This window comes from Sus scrofa, chromosome 6 (assembly GCF_054392235.1).
Source record: "Sus scrofa isolate SSC_HxYL_T2T_F1_AM1 chromosome 6, Sscrofa_HxYL_maternal_Yorkshire_Landrace_v2.0, whole genome shotgun sequence".
NCBI classification, from domain to species: Eukaryota; Metazoa; Chordata; class Mammalia; order Artiodactyla; family Suidae; genus Sus; species Sus scrofa.
Genome location: NC_139388.1, coordinates 20,831,771 through 20,846,396, shown reverse-complemented (window position 1 = coordinate 20,846,396; position 14,626 = coordinate 20,831,771). Strand labels below are relative to the sequence as shown.

Sequence of the window (14,626 nt, the reverse complement as noted above, 5' to 3'; positions counted from 1 at the left end):
TTTTGACACTGCATATGGTTTTTCTCACCATGTAGGTCTTTCTTAGATATAAAATTATTATGTAATAAAAATGACCAGTGTTTTCTCTTTGGGCTTCTGTGTTTTGAGTTGTAGCTAGAAAGACCTTCTCTGTTCCGATCTTACAAAGAAATTCTCCTGAGTTTTTCCTAGTACTTTTAAGGTTTCCTTTTTTTCCCATGGGAATCTCCAGTCCATTTGCATGGATTCTGGAGTCTGAGATGTGGATTACATTTTTTTTCCTAGTGGTCATCCATTTGTCTTAACGCTGTTTATTAATATGTGTGTTTATTTTAAAAGAGAATAAGGGCTTTGGAGTCATGAAGTACTGGGTTCTTATTAATTTGGCGATGAGGTTGTTTACTTGGCTGTGTTACACTGGGCAATTCACTTACTCTCTCAGAACCTCAGAGACGGAGGGAAAAGATTTGGTGAGACAAAGGAAGCCGCTGAATGAAACCATCTGGAATGTTCCAGGTGAGGACACTAAAAACAGAGAGCATAGGAAAGACCCTGGGCCATCTCGCCTGCCCCCTTATAGAGCAAATGGGGAAACCGAGGCCCTGAGAGTGGTGTGGGTTCGACCTCCAGGGTCTGGACCTCCGGCCCTTGGCCATGCTGCTCCCAGGCAGACCCAGAGGGAAAAGGAGCTTAACCCCACCAGCCAGCTGGGGAAACTAAGGCCAGAGCAGAAGTGACACCACCACTAAGCACCCCAAATAGAAGCTGTGGTTTCTACCCCCTTTCCCAGGAGCAAACCGCAATCTTCACTTCTGCTTGCAACCTCCAACATCCCCCTCCCCAAGCTTTCAGCACATCACGCACCATCACCCTACACGCTTGGCTGTCTCATTCTTCGAGCAGTTCGTGCTATTTGAGGCCCTCTAGGAAACAGGAATCCCTTACCTGACTCCCAAGACGGCTCCAACTGTGGCAAAACTGGATATCACCCACGAGCTTGCCTGGGGTTCTTCGGCAGGCCAGGGGTTCAGCCAAGCCCCAAACCCAGACTCCAAGTCCCGCACTTTCCCCGCGGTGCCCTGCCGCCTCCTAAAGATGACTGGGGGGCTGCGCTGCTGTATTGATGAACGAAGCCCTATTTAGGCCAATAGAGGATGAGGAGACAGGTGACGCGCAGAAGAGAGCCTTTGCAAGATGTACATGTGCCAACCAGTTCCAGTATTCAGTGCCCGAGCTGTGACATTAAGCAGGGAGCCTGACCCTTCTGTGCTTCACTTCTTCTCATCTGTAAAATGAGGCCAAGGTCACCTATTTCCCAGGGACAGAGATTCAAACAGCTATTTTCATGATCCATACTCTTAGGAAGCTAAAGCTCTGACCCAAGGTTCCCAGCCAGGAATACACTGAGTGGGAGACCTGGGAACCCAGTCCTCCCTCTGGCCGGACCCCCTTGCAGCCCACCCTCTTCCCAACAGCCAGCACGCTCCTCTCCCACCAGCTGCTCCATGTCCAGCCTCCCACTGGCCTGGGTGAAGAGTGAACCTGCAGCAAAGTCCTGACAGGTGCTATTATCAGCCCCATTTCTCAGGCAGGGAAAGGGAGGCCCCATTAGCACCCAGCAGGGAGCCTGTGACCCAGCCAGGTCCAGAGCCATTGCTCTGTCCCCAAGCTCCAGTTCAGGTCACTCAGAGAAACTGCACCTGCTCCCACTTGCCCAACAGAGACTCTATGCCAGGCCCTCACCTCTGTCCCCTGAGATGCAGGTTTCTGGACTAGTCCCATTTCACAGACGAGGAAAATGAGGTCCATTGACACCCCAGGCCCCATGAGGGGGAGCAAAGATTTGAACCCAGCGCCCAGCCACTCCTTAATTGAAATGCCTTTTTGGTTTTTTAATTTTTTATTTTTTGCTTTTTAGGGCCACACCCGTGGCATATGGAGGTTCCCAGGCTAGGGGTCGAATTGGAGCTGTAGCTGCCGGCCTACACCACAGCCACAGCAACACGGGATCGAGCCCCATCAGCAACCTACATCACAGCTCACGGCAACACCAGATCCTTAACCCATTGAGCGAGAGCAGAGATCGAACCCACATCCTCGTGGGTGCTCGTCAGGTTCGTTAACCACTGAGCCACAATGGGAACTCCTACTTTAAATGCCTTTTTAAAAAATCCATAGATCTCTTCATTCCCAAGATTTGGAGTGGCCACCTGAGGCCCAGGAACTGGTGAAGGGAGCAAAGGTGGGTCCCCAGCTTGCAGCTCTGGGGATGCCACCAGTTTGGCAACCACCCAAGCAAGGGCATGCCCAGTTCCTGCTGCAGAACCCAAGGCTCCGGGCAGAATGTGGGGGAGTGGGGGTTAGAGAGGCCCAGAGGGGCTGACCTGTGTGGCCGCTGCTGTCCCGCTGTCACGCCGCTGTCTTCTGAAGGCAGAAAGGGAAGTTGGGAAGCTCTCAGCTGCTGGCAACCTCTCTGCTCGCTCACCCCACGCCCGCACCCCACACTCTCATTTCACTTCTTCCTTTTACTGGCAGGAGCCTTTTTGCTTCTTCCAAGCTGACAGCCACGCCCCGCTCTGCTCTTGATCTCAACCCCTAGAGCCTGCAGCACTTCCGGGGGGCAGCTGCATATCTGCAGAGGTGCTGGGCATCCGTGGGAAGAGGCAGGAGGGCTGGCCAACATGGCACCCGGCAGGGCTCAAGACCCACCTCAGCTTTGCACCCCTGCGCAAGAGATGTCGCCTGTCTGGGCCTGAGTTTCCCCAAGTGTGGGAAAAGGAGAATGATCCCGGCCTGACCTGACGATGGAGGAGATGAATGATGGCGAGGACCTCAGGCCAGGGCTGGGTCATGCTGCCTGGGTTCAAACACCAGGCCCACCGTTTCCTGGCTGGGTAATTTGGAGCAAGTGATGGAAATTCTCTGAACCTCAGTTTCCTCTCTGTGAAATGCGGAGGAAGACAGCACCACTTCCCGGGCAGCATGGGGCTTATAAACAGCAGTGTTGGGAGGTCACTGGAAGTGCTCCGTGAAGTCTCACAGATGGGGGGGGGGGGCTGAGGCCTGGGGAGGACGAGGGCTGGACCCCGAGCAAAGCCCGTTGGAGAAAGGCCTCGCTGGGAGCAGAGCGCAGAAAATGTGGCTAGAACTGTGAGGCTGGAAGGCTGGTCAGCTTCTCCTTGAGCCAGGGGTCCAGACAAGCCGGTCCCACAGCAGTCACTTCCTGCGCAGAAGCCTAAGGGACGGGAAGAGTGTCTGTGTGTTGGTGGGGAGATGGAGAGCTCTCTGGCCAGAGCCCCAGCCAGGCTCCCCGGGAAAATTCTGACTCAGCAATGTGCTTTTCTACTCCCAGGGGTGAGACTGTGGTGCAGCCACAGGGAGAAACCAGGCAAGTCCCAACATGGCCTCCCTCCTCTCTGGCCTTACACGGGGGCCCTTGTGGCATCCGCCCAAACACAGCCCACGGGTAGCTCAGGCGGGAGGGAGGAGGGGAGCTGCACCTGCAGGGCGGAGAGTTTTCAGGGAGGCACAGGCCACTGACCCCAGCTGCAGTGCAAAGACGGGTGTGCCTGTGTCTGGACCCCTCGGCCACTCCTGCTGGGTGACATGGACAAACTCTTGCCCTCCTCTGCGCTTTGGTTTTCTGTGGCCACGCCCCAGCCCTTGAACTTAGGTCTCCTGGCCAACTCTAGGGTGGCAGCACTAGCAGCCACTCTCAGGATCCAGGAGGAGGTCCTGCTCACCCCAAAGCCCCTCTATTTTCCATCCTGGATCTGAGCCAGCCTCACCATGCCCCGCCTCCCTTGGGGGTGCTGGTTATGCAGCCCTGCACTCCCGATCCTGGGCCACACTACCAAGACACGCCCCAGCTCAAAAGCCAGCGGTGGCTCCCCATTGCCTTCAGGTCTAGCATCCAATTTCTACTTGTACCCAGTTTGGGATGGGCTTGTCATATACATGCCCATCTCCCCGCTCTGTTCCTGCTGTGACACACACATACCTGGGTGGCACTCCAGCTCCTCGGCATCCCTCAGTTCCCAACTGAAGTCCTATCTCCTCTGGGAAGACTTCTCTGCCTCCAATTCCCCTATAAAACATGCCAGATGTTTCTGCTTTAGGAGGCATGCCAGGCCTTTGTTCAGCCCCCCAGGCAAGGAGGAGAGCAAGCCACATCCCACTCCCTACCCTGGGGGAGCCACATCCAAGCCCCCGTGAAATGTCTCTCCACGTGGGGGGCTGCTTACCCTGCTGCTCTGCTAATCACATCCCGACAGGGCACTAGATAAACTGAGTCACATCACAAAAGTCATTTCCTTTTCAGTCTTTCCCAGTCCTGGTGGCATCCAAGAGAAGTGTCCGTTTAATGCCAAATTGTCTCGAACCCATGCCTTCTGTCCCTTTGATTTTCATTCGTCAAACTTTTACTGGACATGAAAAACAAGAGATCTGATGTTTAGTGATTTTTTTTTTATTGTGGTAAAATACACATGAACTTTCCCATTTTAGTCATTTTTAAGTGTACAGTTCAGTGGCATTAAGCACATTCATAATTGCAGGCAACCATCACCACCAACTTTTCCATCTCCCCAAACTGAAACTCTGTCCCCATGAAACAATAACACCCCACTCCCCCCTCCCTACAGCCCCTAGCAACCACCACCCTACTTCCTGATTCTGTTTGACTCGGTCCTTCTGTGACTGGCTTGTCTCACTTAACAGAACGTCTTTAAGGTTAATCTACACTATAGCATAGGGCAGCACTTCCTTCCTTTTTAAGGCTAAATAACATTCCTTTGAATGCATCGACCACATTTCGTTTACCTATTCATCCACCGACAGACGCTGGGGTTGCTTCTACCTTCTGGGTATTACGAATAATGCTGCTATGAACTTGGGCGTACACATTGAGTCTTTTTTTAACCAAGACAAAACTTCTACCTAGATTGAGGATGTTTATTTATTTGACATTTATTTTTATGATTTTCTTCTATTTATGGAAATTGGTAACAGATTTCCTATTTATACCATGTCTGGGAGTTCCCGTTGTGGCTCAGCGATAATGAACCCAGCTAGTATCAGTGAGGATGTGGTTTTGATCCCCGGCCTTGCTCAGTGGGTTAAGGATGGGGTGCTGCCGTGAGCTGTGGTGTAGGTCGCAGATGCAGCTCAGATCTGGCGTTGCTGTGGCTGTGGCGTAGACCGGCAGCTCCAGCTCCAATTTGATTCCTAGTCTGGGAACCTCCATGTGCCGCAGGTGCAGACCTAAAAAGCAAAAATTATAAGTAAATAAATAAAACACACGTCTAAATAGGTGAAATGATTGAAAGAAAAATGCTAAGTAAGGAGGGGCACAAGTACTACGTGTTGACGGCAAAAACTGATGGCAGAGATACCGGACAGAAAACCGCTGAAGTGTGGGAAATCCTAACGTAAGCCTCGATCAAAAACCCCACCGTGCTACACTGGAGAAAGAAACCCCTCAGGAGCCACTGGAGGCTGACACCGGATTACCACTGCATCCAGAGGGCTGCCTGGAGGTGTGGTTTTAAGAACAGGACCGAGGATGGTAAAACTGAGAGTCCCAGTTCTGTGACCTGAGCCTGCACATGGCTTCTGATCTTCACTTTTCTCACGGAGATGCTGGTAACACCCAGCTGACAGAATGGCTATGAAACAGTTCATTCTTGGGAGTTCCTGTCGTGGCTCAGGGGTTAACAAATCCAACTAGGAACCATGAGGTTGCGGGTTCAATCCCTGGCCTTGCTCCATGCGTTAAGGATCCGGCGTTGCCGTGAGCTGTGGTGTGTGTCGCAGACGTGGCTCGGATCCCGCATTGCTGTGACTCTGGTGTAGGCTGGGGGCTACAGCTCCAATTAGACCCCTAGCCTGGGAACCTCCATATGCCTCAGAAGCGGCCCTAGAAAAAGGCAAAAAGACAAAAAGAAAAAAAAAAAGAAAAAGAAAAAGAAAGAAAGAAAAGAAAAAGAAAAAGAAAAAAGAAACAGTTCATTCCTGTTAACTCCCAAAGACACAGTCAGCACATGTCTTGGTTTCATGAGCGGGCAGCTCTCCCCACCGCACACAGTGCAAGAGACACCCCTTGGACAGCATTTTTGCTTCTTGAGAAGGAGAGCCCAACGGCAATGACACTGTCATAGGAGCTTAGGTTCACCACCAGCTCAGCCTCCTCCACCTTCTCCATCCCTAGCCCCAACTCCAGAAACTCCGGGAAAGAACTCTAGGCTCTTGGGCCATGGCTGTCTTTACTGGCTGTCAAACTTTGAGTAACTCTGAGCCAAGAGGCTGGCTGAGTATTTCCTCAAATTTTAAAGAGATATTCCAGTCCTCTGAGTACTCAGTATCTGACTCTCACAGGCCCCAGGTACACAGTAAGCCACCACAAGTACAGATCAGTTCCCTCTCAAACACCACAGAGCCCTGCCAAAATCTCTCTCTACCTGATGGCCAAAGGCCATCAACATTTAACCATGTGAATACAAAGTAAACGGTGATGAGTGAAACTGCAGATCTCACAAAAAGTGTGGGATTTCATGAAGTGGATGGAAGTGATGCCATGGAAATAGAGCAGCAGCTGACCAGAGGAAGAGAACTTCTGTCAAGAGAAATGACCAGGAACTTCTAGAAAGACTTGTTTGACTACCAAGGAATTCAGAGTGAGCCTGAGGTACAAAATCCTCAAATATTTTCGCCAAAATGATCCTCTTGGCGTTCCCATCGTGGATCAGCAGTTAAGGAATCTGACTAGCATCCACGAGGACACAGGTTCGATCCCTGGCCTCGTTCAGTGAGTTAAGGATCCGGCATGGCCGTGAGCTGTGGTGTAGGTTGAAGACTCGACTTGGATCCTGCGTTGCTGTGGCTGTGGCGAAGGCTGGCGGCTATAGCTCCAATTCAACCCCTAGCCTGGGAACCCCCATATGCCACGGGGGCGGGCCTAAAAAACAAAAACAAACAAACAAAAAAAAGATCCTCTTACTGCAAAGAGCCAGTTCTTCATTTATTCTAATGTATGCATGCACTCATAATCCAAATACAGGCATAACCTCAGGGATATTTCAGTTTCAGTTCCAAGTCGCAGCATTAATTCAAATAACACAATAAATCTAATCACATGAATTTCTTTGTTTTCCCAGCACATGCAAAAATTATGTTTTCACTATACTGTAGCTTAGTAAGTGTGCAATAACATTGTCTAAAAAAAGTGTATACAGCTTAATTTAAAAATCTTTACTACTAAAAAATGCTATCATCTGAGCCTTCAGTGAGTCCTAATCTTTCTGCTGGTGGAAGGTTTGAAATACTTTGAGGATTATCCAAATGTGACATGGAGAGGAGTTTCCACTGTGGCCCAGCGGTAACAAACCCAACTAGCAGCCCTGAGGACAAGGGTTCGATCCCTGGGCTCACTCAGTGGGTTAAGGATTCCCACATTGCTGTGGCTGCGGTGTAGGTGGGCAGCTACAGCTCCTATTCGACCCCTAGCCTGGAAACTTCTACATGCCGAGGGTGCAGCCCTAAAAAGAAAAAGAAAACAAAAAATGTGACAGACATGTTGATGTCAATGGACTCGCTCTAGACAGGGTTGCCACAAACCTTCAATTTGTAAAAAAAAAAACTCAGTATTTTATTGCCCCATAGCTTGGGAAGGGCAATAAAGAGCTATACCCTTATTGTTAGGTATGGATTCAAACTCATTTATCTTCATCATTTTTTGTTTCTTCTTTCATGTAAAGGCCCTATAAGGCAAGGTTCCCTCTGTGATCTGCGAATTTCTAGTCCCCTTTTTAGCCAGATTCACCTCAGCGGCCATCCAGGGCACAGGATGTGGTAAAGAGAGCGCCAGTCTTCTCCTCACACCAAAACCGCAGACACCCACTCCCAAGGGAGGAAGCTCCAAAAGGGGCGCGTAGCTGCAGGCAAGGGCGCGTGAAGGTAATTGCCCGGACCACCCCGCCCGCTGCAGCCCCGCCCGGGGCAGGAAGCACCCCAGCACATCCTAGAAAATCTCCGCCAGGCGCACCAAGGGCCCCGCTACGCTTCTCAACACGCGTGAAGCTACTTTGGTCAACCTTTAGGTTGTAAAAAGGGTAAACTTAGGCCAGAGGAGGGGCAGGGACTGGTTGCCGCACCTCCACTCGGTGGCAGAGTGGCCCTGGGAAGTTTGCAGGTAACAAAAGTGAACACTTGATAAACACACTCCACGTGCTGAGCCGGGGACAGAGGGTGCCCACTCCTGCTGCTGGGCGCCCAGTACGTCACTGACGCTCAGGAAACCTGAGGCGGGAAAGCCGAGCCCCTTGGGGGCCTCCAGACCCTGCCTTCCGTCCCCTCACCCCCAGCCCTCCATGCGGGGGTGGGGCCTCTGTCGGGGTCCGGCCCGCTCAGCGCTGATCCCACCGGCTCCGCCCGGGCCCCTCACCCGAAAGTTAGGCGGGGGCTCCCCCACCCCACCCACTCTGCCGGCCAGGGTCAGAGTGGGGTCGCAACCCTCCGGGGGCCCCACCGCCCCCGCCCCCACCCCGCCGTCTCCTTTCCCTCCCCTCCCCCCCGGGAGGGAGGAGGAGACTCCGCGGCCCTCCCTCGGCCCTCCCGGCGGCGGCCGCCGCAGTAAGCCCCGTACCCGCTCCGCCCAGCCGCGGCGGGTCGGACGTCCGGAGCCCGCGGGTCCCCGGCCGAGGTGAGCGGGGTTAGCAGTGCAGGGGCCTGAGAGCCAACGCGTCCCGGGAACTCCCTCCAGGCCGCGAACCTACTGCGGGAGGGAAGGGGTTAAGTTGGGGGGCGTGCTGGAGGAGAGCGGAGCAGCGAGAGCTCCCGCGTCCGCAGCAAGCCTCAAACTCCCAACAAAACTTTCTGACTCCCTTCCCGGGTTTCCCCCTCTCCTGGGCCCCGGGCCTCAGGGGTGAAGGAACTGCGGGAGGTCGGGGGAGGGCAGGGCGGCCTTCGGGACGCCGCGGGCCGGGGCCAGACGGGAGGGGGGCGGTGGCGGGCGGGGCGGAATTTGGAACTCTCCCCGGGGACCCAACGTGGTCACCATGGCGAGTGCGGGATGGACGGGCGGCGTGGGCCAATCGGAGCGAGGCACCCCTGCCCCCGGCCCGCGGCGGCTGCCAATGGGGGGCCGCGAGGTGGGGTAGGCGGGACCGCGTCGCCCCGGCCGGGAGACCCTCCTCCCGCTCTCCACCGCTTGGCGGAGCGGGGCTGCTGGGGACCAGGCGACCAAGTGAGGGTTAAGGCGGCTCGCGGTTGTGGGAGGGCAGAAAGGGAATTTCTGTAAAGTGTTGGGGCAGGTGGAGCGATGGCTAAGGACAAGGAGAAGAGAGTGGGCGTTGGTGGCCTCACCGTTCCGGTGGTACGAACAGGAGTGATGTCCAGCCAGCACCTTCCCCACCAGGGGCTTCGGTTTTTCGATCTTAAGTGTGGGTTATGTAGGACTGTTGTGGAGGTCGAATTAGTTCGCGTTGGCAGGTTCTGCCCGCTTGTTGGACAAAACTTTTCGGTGTCTCGTTAGTGCCTCTCGCCGTCCTAAAAGTAAGGAAACAGGTCCAGAGGGGGCACGGACCTGCCCGTGTCACAGAGCAAAAGAGGCGGAGCTGGGACTCATGGGAAGTCCACTCTGTTCAAGAGTAGTTCAGAGGCCGGGGCTGGGGTCTGCCCAGTGAAAGTCTCTCAATCTCTCCCAGCTCAGCGTGGCTGCTTGGCCTGATGCCTGAGGACCCCATCATGTAGGTAGGTGCTCCCAGGGGCCTCTTGCCCTTCAGGTGATCATGACCAGGGAGGGGGGGCATCCAGTCCCAGCCCTCTAGCGCCCCACCAGCACTGGTCCTCTCTGTGGATGTGGGCAAGGAGCTGTACCTCTGGGCCTCGGTGGGCCCATCTGTAAAGAAAGGAGTTCTCATCAGTGATATAGGATATCTGTGGCTTTTCTAAGATGGGATTATCTGAGTACATGCCAGGGGTTGCTTCCCCCCACCCCCCAGGCTCAGGTTCAACCTGCAGGCCCACTTGCAGCCCTCCCTCCCTCTCAGTCCTCTCCTGGAGGTGCAGTGGCTGAAGCCTGGGCAGCAGGTCGGAGGGACAGGCGCCCACAGTCTGTGGGCTGACCAGCCTTGGACCCTGCACTTATCCAATCAGGCTGTCCTCTGTGGTTTCCTGCCGGGCTCTGCTCCCTGCCCACAGCCTGGCCTGTGGCCACAAGCCAGCCCCAGAGCCCCACCTGAAAGGTTCTGGGAGGACATAGGAGGTTTTCTGAGCTGAAGGGCAGAGAACGGCCAGGTATGCCCCTCCAGGCCCCTCAGCTAGGGCCCATCCAGGCCTTAGCTTTGCTTCCTCCTCTCGTAACAATTGAGAGTCATCTGAACATGCTAAGAACCAAACAAAGTGGTCCCTGTGTGAGCCACTTAGGCATCCTCAGATAGGAGGTCTGACCTTTGACCTGGCCATGAGATGACCTCTAACTCTGACTTCGGCCACAGACAGACTCAGACACTTATCTGTCTCAAAGCCTGGTCACAAAGCGACTCCTGATCCTTAGGATGGCTCAGCTCTCCCTGGGTTTAGGGAACTCCTAACTGTCCATTTTTCATCCATCAGTCTGGGAAGCATGTGTGTGCTGACAGCCAGTGAGACCAAGATGCCCTGTGGACTTTACAGTGTGGCCATTGCTGAAGACTAGGGAGGTGCCAGTGCTTTGAGAGCATTAACATACTCTGTGTACAAGATCAGGGAAGGCTTCCCAGAGGAGGGGTAACCAAAGGTGGGTCTTGAAGGATGTGTAGGAGTTTGCTGCTAGAGAAAGAAGAGACATTCCAAACAGGTCCACAAGCAGCAGGAACCACTGGTCACTTTCTGTGAACAGGGGTGATGAGGATCTAGCCAGAGGCAAATATCAGACCAAAACATTTTAGTTTCTGTCTTATGAGTGGCCAGCTGCTGCCTGGAGCAGTGAGGATTGCTGTCGGCCTAGGGTTCAAGAACTCTGAGTCCTTCCTACTCATTCCTGCTGCCCAGCTAAGGGGATGCGAAGTCATAGTTCAGCCTTCTGCTCTCCACCCCACCCACCAACTTTGAGCAAATCCTGCCTGCAGGGCCTGTCCTTGTGGCTCTGGGTGGCACGTGTTCTGCCTGGGTCCTAGTGGCTCTGGGTGGCATGTGTCCTGCCTGGGTCGGGAGAAGCCTGTGCTGCAAGGAAGAGAGGGGGCAGCTGGCCAGATCTGGCTGTGGAAGGTTGTGGAACTATGATTCCTGGATAGAGAGTGGGGCTGAGGGGATCAAGGTGTTTCCTGAAGGTGATGAAACTGAGCTTGAAGGATGGGTGGGGTTTCAGGGTCTGAAGCGGGCATTCCAAGTGGGGGGAACAGCCTGAGCAGAAACCCTAAGGGTTTGAGCAGGAATAGACCCGTCTGGCTGGTGGGAGGCAGGAGAGGGGACGGTGGGTGGCTGGGAAAGGCTCTGTGGGCCTGTGGAGGCTGGTCCCTCCTCCACCTAACCCCTCGAGGGGTGGTGTCATCCTGCGGGAATCAGGCCACCCCATACACATATGCACACCCCAGAGGCAGAAGGCACTGAGCCTGGTGGGGATGGGGCAGGAGGGGTAGGGCAGCTGGAGCCTGTCTCTGCAACTGCAGGCAGGACCTCTGCGTTGCAGCCGACTCTTGGTGAGAGTATACATTACCAGAGCTGTGTGTGTGTGTGTGTGTGTGTGTGTGTGTGTCCCCAAGGCTGTGTTATGTGGGTGGGGTGGGCTTGGGGCTGAGGAGAGGTGTTGCTAGGCAAAGTCTAGCTGCCCTTGAATGTGTGCGCAGGGTTCCTGGTATGCTGGGGATAGGCGTCTCCAGAAAGCCAACCTTGGGACCTGCACCCCCATCCTTTCCCACACATGTGCACACACACATCTTTCAGGGGACCCTGGGCCTGCAGGAGAGCTGTGCAGAGCCCCCCTGTCCCCACTGTTCCTCATCCTCCTCCCCGACCCCCAGAAGGGGCAGGGCCAGGCTGCTGGGAGGGGAACTGGAGTTGAGTCTAGAGCCCACCCCTGCCTTTAGCGTAGGCGCCTGGAAGCCATTAGGGGCCTGGGTGGCGCCCGCCCTGCCCCTGCGCGACAAGCTTGGGATTCCTGGAAGGAGCGGGCCACCCCCTCCCTGCCAAGCCCCATGCCAGGCCTGGCAGATCCCAGAGGCAGAGAGGATATGACAGTGGCCCCCTCCCTGCCACCCTGTCAGTTTAGGGGCCACAGGAAAGGCCCAGCACATGGGGGCCCACCCAGAGGACCCCCTCCTTACCCCCCACCCATTCTCTGGCCCCTGCTGGCACTCGGATTTCCTGTCTCCTTCCCCTCCCCCGCAGGCTCTCACATTGTTTTTCTTTTCCGAGAGCTTCGCCATGTGGAGCTGGGCCAGGAAAACGGGAGAGGAGTGTGAATGTCCGTATGTGTGTTTGTGTGTGTATGTGAGTGTGAGCATCTGCTTGTCTGCGGGAGGAGTTTGTATCTTTGCGTGTCTCCATGTGTATCCGTCTGGGTTGGCACATGTGTGTCTTCAGGGGTGTCTGTGAGTCTGTAGGTGAGCATCTCTCTGTGTATATGTACAGCTGTGTGTGTGAGCAGGGGGCATCTCTGAGGATGCCGTGTGTCTGCCCCTGGCTTTGAATCAGTGTTTCTGTGTGTGGAATCGATAGTGTGTCTGCACCTGTGTCTGGGTCCAGGGGTCCAAGCCAGCCATCTCATTGCACAGGTGGGGAGACTGAGTCACAGAGAGCTCTGAGTGGGCCAGGGATCCCTTGGGGAGTCAAGGGGTACGGGGGGCTGGAACCTGGGTCCGTCTGGCTGTGTCTGGCACATAACTTTGTGCAGGTGTTATGGGTCTGAGACATAAACATTTGTGTGTATGGAACTACCGGTGGTGACAAGGCATCACCACTTACTCACATGTCCCAAACTTGGACGGTTAAGATGCAGATTCCCAGCCCCTCACCTCTAAGGGGTGAGGCCCAGAAACTGCATTTAGACAGGTGTCCAGGTGAATCCGAAGGACCGCGCGATCTAGTAGCACGGGCCTCCCTCACCCCAGTTCCGTAGGCGGTGAAACCAAAGCCCAGTGTGGGGCCGTGGTTTACATGAGGTGGGTGACAGAGCTGGGCCCAGAGCTGCTGCTTAGCGAAGGCAGACAGTCAACAAACAGCAAATGGCCTAGAGAAACATAGTAGGATCACTGCGCAGCTTTGAGAAACTGGGACGCTAAGGGTCATGAATTTAAACTGACGCCGTGCGTGCATGGAGGGACAAGAACAGGTGATGCAGCGGCAGGGGCCCTGAGGGCGTGTGTGAGGGTTAGGATCATGGTATGTAGCAAGGAGAGAAGGGACAGGGTGAGCGGTGGGGACAGTGAACAGGTGGGGGGATCCGTGAGTGGTACCTCCTTTGGGGAGTGAAGAATCTGGGGATTCGGAGCCTTAGCCGAACTGGGCTTGGAATTGACTCGAGAGAGGGCTCATCGCTGTTGGTAGTGACAGAGGTTGTGGCCACTGGCATGGTCAGGTGTGCGTTTTTTAAAACTCACTCTGGCTGCTCCTCTAGAGAATGGATTAGAGAAGGCAGAAGGGGCGGCCGGGGGCAGGGAGAGTGGTGGCTGCAGCCTCCCGGGTGGAGATGATGTTGGTGGCCTTGATGCAGTGGCTGAGGAGCAAGGTGGAGAGATCCACGTGGTGCATAGCAGACAGACTGGCAGGACTTGGAGCTGGGGAGAAAGCAGATTCTGGAATGTTCCCCACAGGGTGAAGGAACAAGGAAGTGCTTTTGTCCGGGAGGGGGCCTCTGGAAGGAGGATGCTGTTGTGGGAGGAGTGGAGACGGTGAGTGCATTCAGCCAAGCTGAGTCTGAGCCGTCTGAGGGACGGGACGTGCTGGTGGGGTGGGAGGTCCTGGAGGGCAGCCCAGGCTGGAGAGAGAGAGTTCGGGTTATTGAGGACAAGGGCCGGAGAGAAGGGGCCAGGGCTGGATGCTACCAGCACTCAAGGGACAACCCAGGTTGCCCAGCCTGGAGGCTGATGGGGAGCATTGGCAGAGGAGGCGGAAAATCGGGAGAGCATCCGGGGAGAGAGTGATGCAGGACAGCAGGAGGGGCGGAAGGTACCCGGAGCTGGAGGGGGCACGCTGCACTGCGAGGCCTGAGACACACCCAGTGCATAGGGCAGTGGGGCTAGACACCAGCCCGGCGAGGCCTGGTGAGGGGCCGTGCGGGAGACAGCAGGTGTGGGCAGGAGGCAGAGAGAGCAGGGAGGTGAAGGTGCCAGGAAAGACGTCAGCAGGGGGAACGCCCCCTGGAGAAGGCATCTTCGGCAGGGGTGGGAGAAGGGGAGTAGGGGGTCCTCTTGGGGACAGAGGAGGGGGCCATGGGCTCGGGGCAGCACAGGGAGGAAGCGTCTCTTTTCATGGCAGACTCTGACATCAGCTCACCTGCCCAGAGTGAGGGGCTTAGGGGTTGGAAGCGGGTGAAGGGAGGACACAGAGGGCTGGCCAGGCGGTGTGAGGGCACTCCTCCAGTGTGTGAGTCCTACCGGCCGTGCCCTGGTGGGTCACTCAGGAAAGCTAGGGATGGCGATCAGGGCAGGGCCGTAGGGGCTGGGGCGAGAAT

At 55.3% G+C, this 14,626-nt stretch overlaps 2 protein-coding genes across 21 annotated transcripts in view; one reads left to right on the top strand and one right to left on the bottom strand.

Moving 5' to 3' along the window:
• Positions 1 to 8,967, bottom strand: part of ADGRG5 (adhesion G protein-coupled receptor G5) — a 32,078-nt gene extending 23,111 nt beyond the window's left edge. For 3 of the 14 annotated variants that reach the window (XR_014805621.1, XM_084959824.1, XM_084959827.1), the window contains exons 1-5: positions 8,621 to 8,967; positions 4,224 to 4,403; positions 3,980 to 4,066; positions 2,364 to 3,214; positions 925 to 1,264 (exon numbers count right to left, since the gene is read on the bottom strand). The gene's annotated coding sequence lies outside the window, so the exon portion shown is untranslated. Of the gene's footprint in view, positions 1 to 924; positions 1,265 to 2,363; positions 3,215 to 3,979; positions 4,067 to 4,223; positions 4,404 to 7,798; positions 7,911 to 8,620 lie in introns of all 14 variants that reach the window. The other 11 variants (XR_014805624.1, XR_002344544.2, XR_014805622.1 and 8 more) reach the window with 6 other exon arrangements.
• Positions 8,617 to 14,626, top strand: part of CCDC102A (coiled-coil domain containing 102A) — a 20,561-nt gene continuing 14,551 nt past the window's right edge. For 2 of the 7 annotated variants that reach the window (XM_005655789.4, XM_013988526.3), the window contains exon 1: positions 8,617 to 8,677. The gene's annotated coding sequence lies outside the window, so the exon portion shown is untranslated. Of the gene's footprint in view, positions 8,678 to 9,157; positions 9,727 to 13,766; positions 13,845 to 14,626 lie in introns of those variants that run through there. The other 5 variants (XM_084959820.1, XM_013988527.3, XM_084959819.1 and 2 more) reach the window with 3 other exon arrangements.